Source organism: Taeniopygia guttata, chromosome 3 (genome assembly GCF_048771995.1).
Source record: "Taeniopygia guttata chromosome 3, bTaeGut7.mat, whole genome shotgun sequence".
In the NCBI taxonomy this organism is placed as follows: domain Eukaryota; kingdom Metazoa; phylum Chordata; class Aves; order Passeriformes; family Estrildidae; genus Taeniopygia; species Taeniopygia guttata.
In genome coordinates, this window is record NC_133027.1 from 109584964 (window position 1) to 109606096 (window position 21133).

The following is a 21133-nucleotide window of genomic DNA, read 5'->3' on the forward strand; positions in this document are numbered from 1 at the left end:
TGCATAGGAAGAGATTTAAGAAAAAGGGACAATTTAAAAAAAAATTATTAAATTCCCATTTTCTACAGCATTATGCAGGGTTTAGAGGAGGGCTAAAATTCATTCATGCTCCCTCAGTCATGTGCTCTTTCCTGTGGTCACTTCCCCTTGCTGTCTCAGAGTTCCTCAAAGAAAACATACCCTCATATAGTGGACAGCTGAGTGGAAAACAATCGTTTGTGTGGGTATAAATTAATAAATGAGGAACAGCAAGATATTGTGTGGGTGTAAATTAATAAATGAGGAACAGCAAGATAGGTGGCAATAAAGCAAGTATACAAGGGAGGATGTTTATGGAGGCAGTATGCTCAGATTACTTAACCTTGTAAGACAAAATTCAGATTGAAAAAAGGTGGCAGGCAGGGGAAAATGTGTCCATGTATTACAGAATCCTCTCAGTCCAAGCTGAGAACTGCAATAAATTAAGAACAAACCTTCCAAAAGCCTTCATCAGACACTGAGCTGCATTTTTAAAGTGATTGATAAACAATTACAAAGCTGCTGTCACACCTCTAGCATCATAATTCAATATGTGTGCCTAGAGTACTGTTTAAATCACTGATTCATGTCAGGAAAAATAAATGTCCCAATTCTTATATGGCACTGAGTTTCTCTCCTTTGCTTCATTTCTACCTAGAGTATTCTCCCTCAGCTGTTTGAGCCCTGGCTAACAAGCCAATGAAGTTTCTCACTTACAAGGTAGAAAGGAATGGCTGGAAATCTCTGTGTGTGTGTTCTGTAGGGGGGCAGCTCAATTACTAATTCACAGGTGCCAAATGCCCCAAGGAAACCCTGGCCACTGAAGTGAATCTAGAGCCAGCCTCCTGATGAAAATATTGACAGCTTCTTTCAGAGAAGCATGCAAAGAAACATGACATTTTGGGACTAATATTTAGTACTCAACAGCAGCTGGCAAATTGCTCTCATCTGATTTGGCTGACTGCTTCACATTGGAAATCAGTAGCAAATTGGAGATATTTCACTCCATTTATTAAATGCAATATAAAAACTAAAAACCCAACAACACCTTCATTGAAGTCAGAGATTGCATAAAACCCTCATTTGAATGTAGGTGCTACCTCAAAATTCAAGTTACAGCCCAAACACGTCTGTAATTCACATTTACCTGCTACAATGGGTGAAGAAATACATTTAGCCATCCAGAGTGCAGCTGTTGCTTTAATTCTGGGAATTACTGGGGAGCTAATGGCATTAGTTTGTTAACATGTTGTCAGATTAAAGCACATTGCAGCATGGCTAGCACACAAATGATGCATCAAATTGGCTCCTTGATGCAGCACCAACAAAAAGACCACACCAAAAATACGCTGAACCTGAGCTGTCAGAAGCTCTAGGGAAATGCATTATGGAAAAGAACATATAGAACATACTTTTTGAACAAAAAAGTATTTATCCTGAGCTCAGAAAAGCTTGTGTTTTAATCTAGTAAAAAGAGAGTGTTTGAGGGTAAGTGATGGGGGTTCTTCTCTAATTAGAAAAAAACCCCAAATCTAATACAGCTGTTTGATAGAAGAAAATTGATCTTATCAAAGCCCTATGAATTCCTAAAGTTCAGAAGACCACTGTTTTGATGATGGCCTTACCATAGAATTTTTGCATCCACAGTACTCCAGAATATTGTGAAGGGAAAAGAATAGCTTTCTCAACCAACCTCTACTCAAGTAGCCAAAGAAAACTTTTCTTCCACTCAGGAAAAAGAAAATTGTTGGGGCGAATTAAATCATCCAAAGCTGATGATTTAATATATCAAAGTATTTAAAGTATTTGATATATCAAATACTTGATCAAGTTAAATCCTACTCTAAGCAGGAGGCTTGGAGTCATGACTGAAGGCCTTCTCAAACTCCAGCTACTTTGTTATTTGATTGATTCCTAGGTACTTTCTGCCAAAACAGGCAGTATTTAAGAATTGTGTTTACTCTTAATGCCACAATTTTCTTGGATATCAGATGGGGAGGGCTACATTTGATTTATCTTGATCTTAATGCACTCACTAAGCATTCAGTCAATGAGATTAAAGCCCACCCTGCTTAGCCCTTATACCTGTCCTTTGTTTCTTTATAAAACTATTGTCCTGCAGAAGCATCAAACTTACAAAAGTCTGAAACTTAGATAAAAGCAACTCATCCAAGTTATTAGGGACATCAGACCCATCTATTTCAGTGAGCTCTGAGAAGTAGTGCCTCAGATCTTAGGAAAGTGAAAATAGTGAAAGGCCACTGCAGTGACCAAAGATCAGGATGGACAGCAAGAAAATGAGCTGGCATACTGAAAACTGTCAGCTAACTCAAGATTCAAACTGCACTGTTGTGGTGCAAAGATTTTATCAGTTGGAATAGCCTTATCTTGAGCTCTGTTTGCATTTCAAGATAAAGTAGATGCAGACTGAGAGTTTTTCAGTGAGTTTGTATAAGAGGTAATTTGTCTGTTTCCTTTCTCTTGGAGCCTCATATTTTTTCAAAGATAAATGTATTAAAACTTTCCTGAAAAAAGCAAAAGAGATAAAAAAGCAGAAGAGATTCCTGAAAAGAAGCAAAAGGAATAGATCAAATGCTTGAATGAAGCAGGCTGTCATTTTTTTCATGTTAAATTGCCATAAAATATACTGGATGCTAGGTTGCCAATTTTATTTATGTCCTGACCTGTTATTAAAAATATAGGATTAACACTAGCACTGGGTAAAATAATACATGGGTGTGCATTCAGTAAGCATAACTAACCAAACAAAAGTGGCTACATAAACCATATGCTGCAATAAGGAAGTCACCATAGTTCAGAGAAGTCTCCTATGCATGCCATCAGTTGTTCATTCTGTTTTCTTCCAGTCTAGATTAAAATCAGTGAAAAAGTAGCTTCAAAGGAACTCTTATCCTTTCACATGTTTTGATCACTATTGGTGTTCTGAGTCTTAACTGTGTTGTCAAAAGTCATGGATTGTAGTCCTTCAGCTGACAAATAAGGCAACCTCTGAGACACTGGATCTGCTTTATTAGGGCATTTAGCTACTATTTCTTACCTGCACATTTGCATTCTTCACAGTGCTGCTTTTAGAGCTCTCTTCTGAGTCTGAGCATATCTTCAGAGTACAGCTGGTATGCCTGAGCACAGCCTTTGTGCACTTTGTACATATTTTGGTAAAAACAATTAGAATGGCTTTTCAAAGCTAGTTTGAAAGTATTTGTTTTCAGCATAAGAAGCCATAAAATGGTCCTGCTCTGTTGGCTGAAAGGAGACAAAACCAAAGAATGACTGGGATCTAAACTAAAAAACACACAGACTTGCAAATATTTTCTATTTTTAAGGGTAAGGAAAGAAAAAACGTGGAAAGGTTGAAACAGATGAAAAAGGATGTCATCAAACTCAGTGAAGAGTCTCTAGATTCATTATCTTTTTACTATTTGTGTGTCACTAATGCCTGTAGAATGATAGTATTAGTGTCTGTATTTTTATCAGACAGTCTAATAAATTATTCAGAGCTGAGATGAATCCAGAGAAGACTGCCTTCAAAAAATGTTCAATATCTTCATGATGTGTTGCATTAAAAAAAAATAAAAGTAGAGAAGGTGTAAAGGAAGTGGAAGAGGGTGCAGAAGGGGTTGGACTTAATGGAAGAACTCCTCAGCTTCCAAAAGACCCGGTTACAAAGGTTCTGAAAAATTGGCATGAGTTGTATTCATTTGCAGTTCGTGTTGGTGAAGCTTGGCTGTGGATTTGAGAACTTGATGGGTTTGCACTGAAAGTTATAAAGCTTTCACTGTCCCAATACGTCAAATACTAGTGAAAAAAATTGGTTTGTGTTCTGGAGTAGCAGCAGGGGAAGTCTTGACTCCAGCTTCTAAACCTCTGAAAAACTGTTGATTTTGGTCTAGTGTTAATCTTTTTACTGCTATTGTGATAATAAATTAAGTAGCCCAGGCAGAAATCAGCAGCACACTCAATAACAGGCATAGTCACAATTCTAAAAAGACAGTGGCTTATTATTGAGATGATTCACAGCAGCATATTCACACTTAGGTTATAAGAATTTTGAGATGCACACCAGCTGTTCCTGCATGCCTTGTCCACACTGGAGAAACTTTCATAATAATAGTTTTAAGAATAATGGATGATTAAATGGGTTAAGCTACACCCTTCAACAGTGTCCGTCAAAGCCATAACTCTCCAAAGAAAAAGCAGCTTTCTGGCCTCTTCATGCTTCAAAGATTTCAGGTTGATGCTCACAGTGGTTCTTACAGTAATAATCCCACCTGTCAACATATTTGTTTCACTCGTTTTAGATATCTAACAAGGCATCTTGTCTCAAATACCACTCTAAGAATGTTCTAAAAATTCAGCCAAGAAAGTAATTTTCATTTTTTGAGCCCCTTTGTCACTTTCATGATTTCAGATCCTGAGACTTTTGAGCTGCTAAAAAATTGAAGGATCAGCTGGGCAAGGGCAAAGTATCATAATAATTACCAGAGTCCAGTATCACTGAGTCTCTCACAACATGGAGCAAGAATCATTACTGGTTGTGTGTGGGTCTTCTAGAAACTTCCCTTCCTCAATAGATCTTCATATTTTTAGAATTATTACTTAAATTTTACTGACATTTCCTAGGCAACTGTACTTTAGCAGTCCTGGAATGCAAACCTAAAACCCAAAGCCACAAACAAATGAACAAACAAAAAAAAAACCACCCAAACCAAACCAAATTTAAAAAAAAAAAATGCATTGAGGTAATGAAATTACTTAATTAATTTTTTAATTTTCTTTTTTGTTGGAATTATTCTGCTTGGAATTATGCCAGCCCTGATTGAGTGGTCTGCCTCTTATTTAAATATATTCTCCTATCTCAGGAACAATATGTTCCATTACTTTTTAAATTTTATTCTTTGCCTGTAGCATGTAAAAACAAATCAAATCAGCTCACTTTATGCCAAATCCAAAGAATGAACCGCTTTCAGTAAAACACTCATACATCCACACTTATTTTAAAAAAAAAAACAAACAAAAAAAACCCCAAAAAACATCGTTCCCATGACTTTTAGAGCTCTAGAGCATTTCTTTTGTTCATTAAGAAGGAGTCAGACCTATAAAGGTACTCAAAATATATTGTTAAAGAAATAAAAGAAACTATTTCTAAATGATGCATCTTTAAATGAAATTATTACACAGACTGATGATTAAATGACATACAGTATTTTAAAGGCAGGGTAAAATTAACTGGAAACTCCTGCCCAGTCCTTGTTGTCCCTTGCAGTGTAGACATAGACTGAGTTTCATATCCATACCTGTCAATATTCCAAAATCTACAATTCAAACACTACACAAAGGCAGTAGGCACAACAGAAAAGAGCTGATGGAAGATTCCCAATGTTGGGAAATTCTGGCATAGAACATGAGTAACCATCCGAGGAGAGGCAATTAACGCAATTGGGAATGGGTCAGAAATTCAGATTCTGTGATCTTTCATGCACACACTGCTCCAGCTGACGATGAAATAAGAAATCAGTTTATTCAGTTTCCCTTCTCAGCTTAGTTTAGGAGTAGGGGAATTGTAAAATGTAACAAAATCAGCATAATTTCCCTCCAACTAGTTTGCCATTGTGTAAATCAGGATCAACCTAGCTTAGGCTGTGTTCAGGGTCAGTAGGGTAATTTTCAGCAGTCAGTGTGTAGCAGTGATATTTGGGGGAGCAATGTGTCAAAGGACAGCCTCTGGACAAGTCTCCAGCCACAGTCAATCATGGCTGTATCCAGAACAACTTTCTCAGTTTCATTGGATGCTTCTGCACAAGCTTCCAGCCTGTGAACTTTGTTTTTGCCAAAGGGTTCAGAAGGTAAAGGATTATTACAGTAGATGGTTAAAAAACATTGTAATTTTTTTAACTGTACTAAAATGAGAAGAGATCAAAAGCCTTCATAGCACAAAGATAATTCCTTTAGCAACTACTTAATCCTGAAGTTTATTTCAATCTTCTCCACTTACTTATCCTAAAAATAAACCCTTCATTTTCTCAGAAAATTTTATTCTTGGCATTTCTTATTCACTCTCCACTTGATCTAACCTCAGCTCTAACTTTGTCTAAGGTCAAATATAATACTTAGTGCTTAGAAAGTGATTTTGGTTTGAAGTCTCAATCTGCTTTGCAAACATCAACAAACTTAGTCCATTCTATTTCCAAAAGTCAAGTATTATTTAAGGACTTAAGAAAATTACTGACAGAGCCTGGAAATGAAAACTGATGAAATCACTTCCACGAAAATCCCTTAAATAAAAGAAAACCTAGTTTTGAGGAGTTTTTTGGTTGGGTTGTTGGTTGGGCATTTTAAGGCATAAGACACTCTGTGCTATGCAGGAACAAAACTGAGCTAAATCACTTCTTGTGCTTTCTTGTAATTGAAGTGAGACTGCATACAAGTGCTAATCAGAAACTGTTCAATAATATTTCACTGGTAAAATGCTGTCTTGTCTGCTCTAGAATGTTTTGATTTTGACTTCATTCTTTCTATAAAAAAAATTTAATAGTGATTTGATGAAAAAGTAGGTATTTCATATTAATTCTTTCGCTTGGTTCTCTGCTGTCTCTTTTTATTTTTAGAGAAAAGTGAACATATTTAGAATAGATGTTACCTCAAAAATCTGAATTATTAAGATTTGATAGTCAAATGACCTTCTGATATTTCAGTATTAATTTGCTTGGGGATTTTTTTCGTCACTTTAAAATTCATAATTTATGCAAAGCAGGAAAATAACATGTCAGAATTTGGATGTCCTTTAAAATACAAATATGGACAGGGTGGGACGTGGTGGACAACAAAAATGAAAGTGTTCATTTTTTATATTCCAAGTTAATTAAACAGTGACTTGTCTGCTCCAGGCCAAGCAAGGATTTCCCAATGGCATGTACAGGATGGTATGTGATCCTGGACACAATGTAGCTCATGTACAATTATGATTTTTCCATTGGCATATACTAAAACTCGCTTAGCTGCTATAAAGAAAAGGTTTCTTTCTATGTATTTTTAAACTTTCAGGTGAGTTGATTTTAAAAAAGTGTGGATAGAAACTTCTATTAATATTAATTCTATTATAGAAATATTTTTATAGTTTTTTGGATGACAGTGTTTGGTTTTATAGAGATTTCTCAAATGCACATGATTTTAGTAAGGTTAAAGTATATGCAATGAACCAAACCAGTACAGGTCTAACCCTAGTTTAGGGGTGCCAAAAACTATTGCAATGGGGTCCCATCTGGAAAAAGTGTCCAGTCTCCAAAATTTTTCCTATCTTAAGTGGGAGTTATGTTGGTTCATTCTCTTATAATTTTTATAAAACTGAAATCCTGATTACTGTGCCAAAGACTGTGCCAAAATACCAATTGTTAAGACAGAGGGAGTTCACTTCAGTTTTATATTGAAATATAATGGGTTGGTCGGTACAGAAACAGCATAGCATGTTTGCTCAGTCAAAAATAAGTGAAGGAACATCAGGGCACGCTTACTTAAAAAAGAAAATAGCTCAAGAATGTGACTAGAAAATATGAAAATAAACAGGCATGTCAGCCAGTTGAGACATTTCTGGAAACAAGTGGGTCAGACATCAGCAAAACATATGGGATCAGTCTTAAGTGTGAGGTATTTATAATCAAGAGATGAGCTTCGCAGCACCTCCCATGTTCTCCAGGGATGACAGTGTGACTAGAACTGACACACTGAATTTTAACAGTTGCATGATGCAGAGTGCATCAAAATACAGCAGGTACAGATATGTGTGGGAAGACTGCACGCAAACCTAAGTGGTGTGATATTTTTTTTACAAAGCGCTAAATACTCACAAATGTCCTGAGACTTGATGATGTTTAAAGACTTGGATCTGATAATGAAGGTATGCCTGATTTTACAGGCATAGGAGTGGATGCCAGTTCTTTAAAAATATCTCTAATAATTCTGCTGTCATATTTGGCATAGAAAAAAATACACATGGGGTAATCTCTTGCACATACCTAAAAAGATGTGCACATGTCAGAGATTTTCTGCCCAACTCTATTTTTTCTATAGTCATCCTTCCCAGGACTAATTTCCTTTTACATCCACAGCTTTAAAGCCAGAATAGCCTTTTCTCATTTAGATTTTTATCCAGTTTGAAATCACTGAAAATCTAATTTTTAAAGGTCATGGTTTATCAGATTAGCAGCATGTGCACACAGTCAGACATGAGGTATCCATAGAGGTAGCAATGCTTAGAAAAGGTGAAGGTTTCTATTTTAATCTTGACCCTGACATGTCATTAATCCCAGCTAGACACCAACTAATGCTCAGGTAGGGAGGAGCAGAAGCCACAGAAGTGCACAGTCTTGACAGAATTTATGGCCCAATGCAAGACTCATTTTAGTGCTGAAACACTGTTTTTCCCAAATACAACTAAGTCTGGAAAAAAACAGTAAGGAGGTATGCAAGGAGAATAAACAATGTTCGTTTGTAGGTAGAAGATGACAAATGGAAGATTTGTATTCAGGAAGTAAAAAGGAATAGAAGAGTTTCTAAATAATAAATAAGAAATAAGGAAAGTGTGACTATTTCCTTTATGTGTTATCCTGTGACACAGAAAAAGACATATCCTCTGAGCTCATCACTCTACAGGATGACTGGTAGCTTATATGCCAGTTTAGATTTTATACTATCTGTACAATTCCCTGTGCAAATGTTCAGTGCTGCTCATAATGCCCTTTGATATTTTGCAGGTTTTGTTCAGATATGGGGACAGCTACTTGGATATCTGAGGGTCTCTTTTGGGTGAGCTTATTTTGAGAGTATTAAAGCATGGAATGACAGCACACATTACCCACAGGTACGCCCAAGGTCTTTGGGAACAATCACTAACACAGGTTGCAAGGAGAGGTGCTGCCCCTCAAAGAGTAGAATGCTTTGGATGGTGGAGATAAATTACTGGTTTCTTCTGGTCTCCAGATCTCTTGTGTACTCCTAAAACTCCATTTCTTAGCCTGTTGACACTGTTAATAGTATTTCCATGTAATTAACCAAAGAAGATTACTTAAAGGTGAAAATTAGCTTTTCCATTCAAGACACTTTTTAAGACTTTGCTTCTTTCTCTATGGAATCTTAGTATTAGCTTTCTCAGAGGCAAACTTAAGCTGGATGCTTTGAGAGATATCCAGATAACATTAGCCTCCAAAAGTAAAAAGCCTTGATATCAACACAGCACAAATAAAAAGTCTGGGGAAGAGGAGAAGCCCCATTGGAAGAGTTTGATTTTAATAAGAGGATGATGAAGCTAATTAAAACTCAGTGTCCATGAGAAAAAAGATGAAGAAAGAGCTTTGAGGTTTTTCCTTTAGCTTTGCTCCAGCTGTTCCTATCTCCAAGCCAAATAAATGAGCCAAAATGATACAAGTTGGCAGCTTTTTTATAGCAAGGGGATCATCTGTTAAGTGGTTAGGTTGGTTTTGTTTTGCCATAATAAGATGAGGAGTATAGTTTCTAAGTTTTCAGCAGGAACTGAGCCAAAAGTTCTCACTGGTTTTTTAGCCTGTCTTCATTTTGCTGCCCATAAATTATACAATGAAATCCCTCTGTCTCAGAGCTACTCTCATATCTGGATTTAGACATCAGTTTCTTCTTTGCCTGTACAAAATTTAACCTTTCTATGCACCTTGTGAGTTCTGTGCTTTCATTAATATGATGATTATGCTTAAAAATATCCACCTGTTCGTGTCCTAGAAAATAGGCATTTGTGCATGCAAATTAGTTAATAATTGGCCAGGTTTTAAATAGATGCTAGGACCCAAAATTTAATGGGAACATAATAAATCTTTTACTATTTTATCTATTCATTCTTTCCAGGCCACCCACTTTTCAAAGATTCAGACCAAGTGCATCAAAACACAGGTATCATTTATATTTTAGACTAATCAGAATAGTAAGCTTGCACTTAGGCCCAAACTCTCCCAGGCACCCTCAGTGACTGTTGTGATTGTCACAAACTTGGCTTGTTTCTGAAATAAGTCCTTTGGTATCTCACACTTGGTATCATTCCTGTGGGTAGTGTTGCTGTTCTCAAGAATTGGACTTGTTACTCAGAGTGCAGCAAGCCAATAATTGCATACTCAAGAGTGACATTGATTATTTATTTCAGAATTGTGCAAGCCTGGGTGCTCGGTGGTATTCCATAAATCAAGCAAGCCAACTCTCAAAATTTTTACTATTTAGACATTATAGGAATTAGTGTTCAATGGCTAGAAGTTATGTAGCTATCTCTCTTATTAATTAGTATTCTATCTTCTACTGATTAATGTGTCTATCATTTTTCATGCTAATGAGTCCACGTGCTCAGTCTTTCTCTTCCTTTAGGTCAGTGGGTTTCTTGGGTTGGTTGGTTGCAATCAGCCCCTGCTGGAATTACCTTTTACTCAGTTGGAGTAACTGCTGAATTTGCTTTATTAGTTTCTTTCTTATCTTGTGAGTTCTGACAGGTGTCCTTGCAGCCTGAAAATTCCACATTTTTTGTGTCCACAATCAGTGGGCATCCTTCTTCCCAAGTTTTGTTAACCTTTCCCTAGGCCCCAAATCATCGAATCATATCCAGAACTAAACCTTAACAAGGCAATACTACCAAGAAGTAATTTGCTTTTCTAACACATGCCCATCACTTAGAGCTTATTAGCTGCTATCTGTTTCACAGATTAAATCTCACTCTTGTTGATTAGGCTTGAAAGTATACAAAGAAGATCCTTTCTTAAGAAAATTTTGCATATTCCACTTTTTGTTACAGTGTGAACACAGCATATGTGCCTAGCTGACAGGTTAGGTAGCCATACATTATCCCTTTAACTAAATCATTACACAATTTGATTGGCATTGCTTGGAAGTTTTAAATCACTCTATAATTAACGTCTGGTTCTCCTAAGACTTGAAAAATCCTTGGAAAGCCTGAATGTGCTGAAATTTCCTCAACAGAAAGTGAATTGGTATATTTACTTTTGTCCTGCATGCTCTTGGCCCCATAAAATTATTTGCATCTTTAAATATTTACATTATTTTAAAGAAATTCTTCACATCTGTGGATTTCTTGCTGTTTCCCTTCAAAATGCATAAGGTCAAAATAAATCAGGTCCGTTGTCTGCCTGCTGTCTTTTTCTCTTAATGAATATTCCTCTCCATCTATGCTTTGTTTGACCAAGACAGTTTCATCTCAAATTGGAATTAACAATCAACACCTCATTTTCCCACATTTGCCTTTCCTGCTGATTCACTTCATTCTGGCACAATGAAATCTGTAGTTTCATGTGCTAAAACACTAAGTGGTATCCTCCAACAATTGCTGGGAGAAATGCTGCAGCTGGGCTCTGCTTACAAATACCAACCATTCAACCAGCAGCTGTGCAACAAACAAATTAATTAATCAGGATCTCTAAGGTTTGAACAGCAAGGGACCTAATTCAGTCTTAACTAGGATCATTCCCTAGGTTAGTAACAAGCAAGAAGAAAATCAGGAATTCCACTAAATTATCCTTCTGTCAGCCCTAAGCTCCAATAAAAGTTAACAAAATTGAAAATAAATCTTAGACTAAGAACCTGGTTGGAAGAATCTAGAGGAATAAGGTGATTCTAAAAGGATGGCAAAACAAAAATGTACCCCCAGCTGTAAATAACCTAGGCAGCAGATCAGTTTGCAGTCTGACATAAGAGATCAAGCCTGAAAAATCAGAGCTGCTTGCAGGTGAAAGAAATGAATGATGATATTTTGTAGGAAACTGAGAGATAACTTTAACTCCTAGAAACTACACCAGTATTCATTAGGGTTCTGGGAGAGGAGTGACTAGTCATCGTAATGAAATGGCAAACAGTCTGTGCACTAAGTTCCTTCAGCATCTGGAGTTCTAAAAGTCACTGAAAATATAAAAAGTAATTCACAGTGCTGAAGCTACAAAAATAAATAAATCAATCAAACCAATGACAAACTGGGCAGTATCTCGAGAGTACCTAAACAATAAATTTTGACAAAGTTGAAGTGCTGGAAGACAAGGGTAAAAAAAAGGAAAGAGGTGTTCTTTCCACAGTCTTTGCTTTGAGATTCTCCACAAACCTCCTAGTTACCCTGTGTAAACTTTGTTTACACTTCTGTAAGATTGAGAGATCAATGAGACATGAATTCTGGAAGACTCCATCTGTGAGAGTTAATGAGGAGAGCCTAAATTATAAAACCTAATATCAATAAAATGCAGCATTTCATCATACACAAACTCAACTTTCAGCCAAACCTTCATTTCACCTCACAAACTACATAAAAAAAAATAAACAACATAAATAAACATAACTTAATTAAAATCTGAGTTAGTTTCCTCTCATTTAGGACATTGTTGAAAACATGGCCCATTCTGCAAAAGGAGAGAGGCAGAGAGGTTCTGGGTGCTTCTTAGAATAATGTTGTTTTTTTTTTTTTTTTTTGAAGGTGAGTGGAAGTTTTAGGCTGTCAGTATAATGTGATAAGGAATCCCATTGTCAGGAACTCATTGGCTTCCACATCAATATTTATAATATATTACTAAGCCTATGCCCTTGATGATTTCACATCAATGCTCAACCTTTTCAATGAAAAATTAATCATCCAGCTCGAAGTACTGCAAAGTATTCTAGGCAGTTTCTGTTTATAAATAACTCCTTCCATCAGATTTTCAGATCATACAATATCATCAGGACCAGTAGAGTCATGCCAACATTGGATGTGGTTTGTAACCCCTGCCTCAAGGAATAGAGTCAATTCCATGATACACCAAAAGGCTGATCAAAGAGATCAGGACAGAGGAAGTTATAAACAACTAGTTTACAAATAAATGGATTAGTTGCTTTCATTTTTCTGTCACAATTATTATTAACGATTCCTCAATCCTAACACTGTGATAATGGAGAGAATGTCACTCCATATCAATCTGATGTGCTGTACAGCTAATACTATTTGAGAACGAATCCAAAACCAGAGAGGCAACCCCTTGTGGCATAGCCATTATGTGTTATATGTTCTTATTTTGTCACGTGTATTAGAGAAATTGCAACCCTCCTTTTCCCCATATCCCCAAATTTGTATAACTTTCTAACATAGTTTCAAATGCTCAGGGCTGCAAGATCAACAACCACACTCGTTTTTGCAAGGTCAGCCTTGAGCTATAGCATACAAGATACACACTGGAAGGAAGGAGGACAGTTTATTGTTATAGAGGACTGTATTTACAATGAGAAAGCAGGTACAGCTCTAATTTTTTTCCATGGACTTCTTACCTACAGTCAGCTGATGCAGCTATTGACAGTCACTGCAAACTGATGGCAACACCAGCATTTTTGAATATGTCCAAGTAGACAGTACTCAATACTAAAATAAAATATATAAATAAAAGCTAATAAAAGAGGCAATTAATCTGTGTGATGAAGGAGCAGTGCTATCAACCTGAAAGCATCCAAGTTCCAGAGATGTGGAGTGGTATACATGGAGTGGTTAAAACACTGACCAGGAACCAGAGTAGGGCACAAGAATTCAGAGTTGGTTATAAGAACTCAAGATAAGGTGTTCTTCCCATCCTTTGCTTGTCATTATCTGTTTTAGGATTGTCTTTCACTATCTGTTCACATCAGAGGGCCCCAAGCACAGTGGTGTTCCACTTATAGCCTCTTAACACATATATAAAAAGTAAGAGGCTTCAAGTCTTCTTGGAAATCCAAATCACAAATATATCAGCAAAAGTTATAAGAAAAACCTGTCCTGACATGCATGTTTCCTGCAGAAGGAAATTAAGATGTCACTTCAGTATCTTTCATCAATGCCGAATTTCCTTACACTAAATTCATAACTTAAAATGTGTTGTTTCAAGACAGTGTGAATAATGAGGTGAAGATTTTAGATATAAATTGATGCCTAGTATTTATTTTCATCCTCAAAAAGTAATAATTATCTCTTTCAAAGATAAATTGGAATGACTGACCATCTATTGAGAACACTGCCATTGAATCCTATAGTGAAATATGCAGTGAGAGGAAGAATTCAACAATGATGAAAGGAGACAGAGTCTATCCTGCAAACATAGAACTAGCAGAAGAAACACAGGGTCAGAATACTATTCAAATTACTCTGATGAGGCTTGTGACTTGAACTGTAAATGTAAAAGATTCTACGCACCAATTATTTTGATTTTATTAAGAAATTTGATTTTAGGAAGAAAATTTTACTGAGAATATGGTGAGGCACTGGAACATGTTGCCCAGAGAAGAATTTATAGATGCTCCATCTCTGGAATTGTTCAAGGCTGAGTTGGATGGGGCTTTAAACAGCCCCAGTCAAAGGTGTCCTTGTCCATGGCACAGAGTTTGCAACTACATGATTTTTAAGTCCCTTCCAACCCAAATCATTCTATGATCTTATACTGCTTTTGAAATGAAACATCTAAGTGATAAAGATGTAAACTCCATGCACTGCTGATTGCTGAAGGATTTAATCCATGTTTAGTAATATTCCCATACCCTCTCTAATACTGACTCTCTACCTGGAGTGAAGTATTTGGAGATATTCCTCTGCCTGGCATTTCACCTTACAAATATTTTTTTTTTTTTCTTTTTTAGGAACAAAAGTGTTTAAGCCTGTACTACTGGCCAAAGAAAAGGGCACAGCAAAAATACAGAATATTTTATCTAGTCTATGACTGTTGCCTCATAACCTTGATTTATAAAATCCACCAAACTCTTTGGAGTTCAATTAGACTCTCTTCTGCCATATGTGCAGAGTTAATACTGTTCAGTGGAAGAGCTACTCCTTCGTATCACTTCTCTGCATTGAAAGAAATGTTCTTTAGTTTGGGGTTTTTTAAACTTTGACTAAATATTTTGGAGCTTTGTACCAGAGATCTCAAACCCCAGACTTAAAAACTCTGGAGCCAGCAGGGTAAAATGCACTGATTCAAGCCAGTTTCTTTTCAAATAATTATTAACTTTGAGCAAATGTAAATAAAAGGAATTGAAATCTCTTTTTCATCTTCCAGCCTCCCTATCTCTCATGATAATAACTGGCTGTATCACTTTCCAAGTACCATCTCTTGTATTTGACTAAACTATTATAAGAACTTTTAATCTTTTGGATGTTTAAGCTCTTTCTCAAAGTTTTTACAGCATGCAAATACCAGATTGATTTTCCTGTGATACCACAACTTGCATTTCAGATCCACTGTCGCCTGATCTCATGAGTGAATTAAAGGGTATGAAGTGAATACATTATTTTAATTTATTATTAATTCCTATTCAATAATTCCTGAATGAACTTGGGATGACTGAAAACTGCTACAGCTTTGAGAGTTACTATGCTGTGTGCCATTTGAAGGTAGGCCCTCCAAGAGTCTTCCTTTGTAGCATTGAGCTGATAACATATTTTAAAAATCCTTCATACAGAATGTCCTCTGAAAACACAGACAGAGAAACTTGCAGGAGCATCCTTACTGTCTTCCTGACCACAGAAAGTATTATTTTTCCAAAATAAAGGTGTGAAAACAGAGGCCCTGAACCAAGGATCTGGGAAGTATTCCTCTATCCCATAGTTTAGATGTAGGCTGTCTAAGCCAGTTTGATATGTAACAGCAAACCCAGCAGTGAGTCATCAGCTAGTTTTGACAAAGAGCACTAACCAGGATTGTATGATCTGAATAAGAAATAAAGGTCACCTTTACTCCTGTTCACGGTATTTATATTAGAGTGTATGTGATACCTACACAGGGACAGCAAGGTCAATGAGATTCAAAATCTGCCATGAAAGGCATAAATCCCCACCACTTGACCCGAAAGAGCAAATCTGCTAGCTGCACTAATAGCAGGTATTTGTAATTACCTAGGCCAGCCTCTGGAAGCAAACAAAATCACATGCACTGAACAAAGAAGAAAACCAAGCAATCTCTGCTGAGGCGTTGTCAACTCACAGGTTTCATTCAGAAGATTCAGATTTATTGTAGAATTAACTGTTCCTGCTCTGAAGGATAAAATTTGGATCTTCATGGTTCCTTCAATGTTTAGAAGCATTAGGAAATATTTGCTCTTCCTGGTCAGAAAAACAGCCCATAGGAACTGTATATTTTGCCTCTCACAAGGTGGAATAGATGGGATTTTCAGAACTTAAAAGAAGTACAAGAGGAGGTGCTTTGCTCCTGTGTGATCCCTCAGCATTTTCCTCATCCTAGGACTGAATCTATACAAAAACACAGATCACCATTCTGGCAGAAGTAATGGATTGTGCCCACTATGCCAGAAAGCAGAGTTCCTGCAGAGTCCATTTACAGAAATTGCAGACACAGAAATAGTTAATTCTTGATCAACACAGGTGAGCCTCTAGAAATTTCTCTCAAAAAAATTCCCATGTTGACCACTTCCTCAATTAACCAGAAAGAGCTAACATAGTGTCTTCTCTGAAGAAATGAGAGAATGCAAAACAGCTGTTATCTTCTTTCTCAAGCTCCACATCTGCTCAACTAAATATGCTTGGAGAACACACTTTATTCTCTCAGAAAGTCTTATGATCTTATTACATACTTGAGCTGTAACACCCTGGGCTATAACTTCCAAGTACTCCACAGGAAGGAAGAAGGCAGGAATCCCTTCTTCAGCAATCAAACCCTTGGTTTTATCCCCATGGCTCATATTTTTTTGTCTTGAAAGTGAGCACAAAGTAAGATCTGACATCAATCCTGCAAGTTAAGACTTGAATTCAATGCTACACTTTGCCATGAGTTTACCTTATGATATTTATGCTTGCTCCTTATCCACTCTTGTCACTACTCCTAACTCAGCTTGGGTGTCACAAAGCTGACAGCAAGCCTGTCCAGCACTCCAAGCCCACAAAGACAGCCTATGAATAACCAGGAAAATGACACTTTGAGTTCATTATGTGTTGGTCAAAGCTATTCAGCTCCCACCATCTGTATCTATGACCAGGGACATATTAAACTGACACAAGCTGTTCTATTTTTCTAGTGTCATTGAACTTATGACACATTAATATGTGCTTTACATGTGTGTGTCCCTTCCTTAGCATGAATAGTTCCATCAGTTTAATGGCACAGAGAAGTGGAAGATGTCCACATGCAACCAACCACTTCCTATTTAAGAGTCACACACATCTGATATTTCAGGAAGTCAACGAATTTTACATCCTTATTCTGCAAAATATGTGTCTGTATTTATTTATGACTGCCATAAGTAATTTGTTGCTTTTTAGTCTGAATCCTATTTATGCAAGCATGAAAACAGAGACACACATAAAGGAAGATTAGAAGTTCACATTTTGAGTTATGTGAAGGTATTATTACAACCAATGGAAAACCAGAAAACTGATAACTAAAAGCTGACACTCCACGTGTCATGTTCTGTCAGGTTTTATTTTGTGTCTGCGTGTACATGTTTATGGGAGTGTCACTTTTCCTTTTTGGGCTTCTTTAGTGTTCATTTTAAAATGGGACTCATATGCTGGAACAAAACTGAGCGACAAGAACATAAACACAAACTGACAGTGTGCTTAAAGACAATAAAGGTAACACCAGCAGGCACCATTGGCTGTAATTATGTTGACATGGTGCTCTGCCTCTGTCTCCTGGGGTTACTTAACATGACCTTTTTATGTACAGAGCCAAAGGCTTTCCCTTGCACTTTCCTGCCCTACTGGTACAATGCTGTTGTGTCTCCACCTTACTCCACTTTGGGTAATGTGGCTATCTCAAAATCTGTGTTGCAGACCACAGGAAACCACAGAGGATTATTTGGCACATTGTGAGGTAGAAACAGCATGAAACAATATTACTTTCAGCAAAAATCTCAACTCACAGGGCTCAGAATGCTTCACAAATACTCAAATATACAAAAAAATCAGCCTCATAGGAGCCTCTAAAAATAAAGGGATTTTTTATAAAGATCCACAGAGCTTCCATATTGATATAATTCCTGCCCCAAAAGAAGGCTATGGTCCACAGGAACATGGAGATCCTACCAGGCTTGAAGGAGTAATGAGAGCAGGGACAAGCCCCTGCATTGCCTCCTCTGATAGAGGTCTCCCTTTCTACAAAGTGTGAATGAGGGCTTACAGACACCATCAATGGTAAAACAGACAGTGAACAATGAAGAAATTATTGCATAAGAATACCTTCAGTACGAGGGTGATACAGCCTCCTTGCAATGACCCTCTCTTTTGTGTCTTGTTAAGCACTTAAAACCAGGGTGCCTGGATATCTGTAGATAGGAAGAACTTAACTAAAGCACAGATTTCAGAGTGAATAAAGCAGAAGAGGATTGACAAATTCGAAATTATTAAATGTATCTGCTTATTCTTTCTTATTCTTTCCCCAGTCTGCTGATCTTTTTTTTATATTCTCAGGTTTAGAGTTGAAAACAAGGTGGGACTTAATTGTTTCACAATTGCTGTGCAGCAAAGAGCAGGCAAGGATTGATCGGTGAATATAGCTTATATTTTCCTTCTTTCTTTTTCTTCAAACACATTGACTCTAAATGCCATTGTATTTCATTACATAGTAATTTAATTTATTCTCTGTGGCCACCTCTAGGATTCTTTCATTCTTGCTTTTTTCACTTATCTGTCTTCACTTGAATGATGTGGATTTGAAAGGCTATTCTCTAGATAATTTAGTTTGCATGCTATTTTCTGCCCATGTTTTAACCTGTAGATCCCTTTTGATTATAAAGGAGACCTGACTGGCATTTGCAATAATTTTCAATGCATTTTCATGTATTAATTAAGATGTGAAGGATTTCTTTTCACTTTTTTAAGGCAGCACAGAAGTGGCCTTGGAATTAGATCTGATGAATGACACACAGGAAGCTAAAGGTGCTGGTAACAAAGGTATTCTTTTCAGATAATACTCCTCCTATGTCTGTAAATATCTATCTTCTTTCATTTTTCCAAAATCAGCAGGCACTTTAAAAAGGGCACTGTGATTCTTTAAATGTGCTTATGTTCATTCATGTCAGCATTCCCCACAAAGCATTTAAAAGTTTTCATCCTTCTCACGGCTTTCCAGAAGTCTGGCCCAGGATACCTGGAGATGATCAGTATTTTTTGGATCCTGAATCCCAGAGAAAGCTTATAACTATAGCAATTTTCCTACAGTCCATCTGATAGGATTACCCATCCACTGTGTGCTATGGGAAGCAAGACAAATAAGTGCCTGAAGTTGAGTTGAGTCAGCCTAGCAGCTACTTGATAAATATGGAGCTTGGGTGTAAAGGATGCATAAATGGCTAATAGATATAAACATCTTCAAAAATGCAAAACTAGCTCTTCAACAGGGGTTTCCACTGTTACCTATAGGTAAATAACCAGCCAAACAAATAAATAAATAAAAGCAATTCAAAAGAGATACGCAGAATAAAATCTACTCTTGACCAAAAAGAAGGGGATGAAAATACCTTTATGTGTACTTTTCAGGATTGCAAAAGATAAATGAAAAAAAAATCCATTGAACTTTTTAATAATTCAAAGAGTGAAGTAGCTTAGTGATTTCAGTATATATTTACAATTTCCCTTTCTCTGTTTGGGTATTATCCTTGAGGAAATCACTATTTTCCTGAGTATGTTGCTCATTTTAAATTACTGCTTAATTATGCTCCTTGCATGTATCCCATATCATGTATTTGTTCTTGCACTGAATGAATACAAGTGTTGGAATCAATATTTATCTCATGAATGCTTATTTAATTAATACTGTCTTCAGAAATATTCCATCTTCTCAGCTACATATTTTAAAGAGGAAAGCAATTCCAAATGGACTAGCTGATCAAACTCACTTGAAATATTATTTTATTTTACTAAAATTCACTTTTTTTTGAGAGTTTTCAAAAGAATTTTATTGCACCAAAAGAAATAAGAAGTGCAACTTGTATTATTTCACAGGTGAAACATTGATGTTAAGTTATGACACTGAAATTGGCATTATTCAGTGATACTGAATGCTCATTAGTCCAGCATATTCTCTATGCTGTAGTGTACCCTATGAAGTATGAGGCAACCTTGAAAATGGTTACAAGTGATGCCTACACGATTTTGTGAAGATCCCTGAAGTCATCTCAGGTAGGTTGCACAACTGGTCAGGGTGAATTGTTGTTTCCTTACCCCATATCTGTAATCCAGGAACAGAAATGTGATTGCAACAGGGTGGCTTATTTCTTTCAGTTCAACTCTTTCAGCATCTTCCTTGCTATGTCTTTCATTTCATTGTCAGTGGTATTTTTTTCAATGCATAAAGCTGGTCTGAGTGGTACTTTAGATCAAGTGGCCTCTCTGTTCTGTGACAGAGCTGTGGCTGAGCATTTTCTTTTGTGAAAATCTTTCAGAGTGTGAGCTTGTTTATGCCTGAAACAAAAATGAATCCTTTCATAAATCAATGGTAATTGTTAGCCTTTTAAAAACAGGGCTGTTGTGGCAAAGTTTCTAGTTCCAAACAGAAAGCTTCAGGTCTGATGGGAGAACAGTGGCCAGAAGGTACAGAGACGCGTCACCTAATAGTTAACACACCCTGATGAGGATGTGAGGCCAGTTCCAGATCTTCTTTCTGATTAAAAGCAACACTAAATTGAGCTAATATATGAAACTGAGTCCCTAGTATCTTATATTTTTAGCTGCCAGATCAGAGCAGGAAATTCAGCTTTTAATTAGAATTCTTTGATTGACTTTTATTCAAAAGAAAGTAGAATATGAGGCCAATGAGATCCTCTACTCAAGAGAGTAGCCAGAAGTATGGTATTGCAGTTTCCATTCCCTAACTAAAGAATGTAGAATACAACATTTTCTACAAGATTCTGGAGGAGTCACATTTTTGGGAGCTCTGTAAAACACAGATGAAATCTACCAGTTGTTTTCAGAGTGATGGATCTGGATGAAACAGGATGAAAATTCATTATTTTCAGAGGTCTTATGTGAGGAATTGAACATCTCCCTTTTTCTTGCTCGCTCTTTTTATCTCCTAAAACAGGGCAAAAGATCTTGCTATTTGGATTCACAATGGAAATGAAACTTCAGAAATAGCTGAGAAAGGGAAGAGAA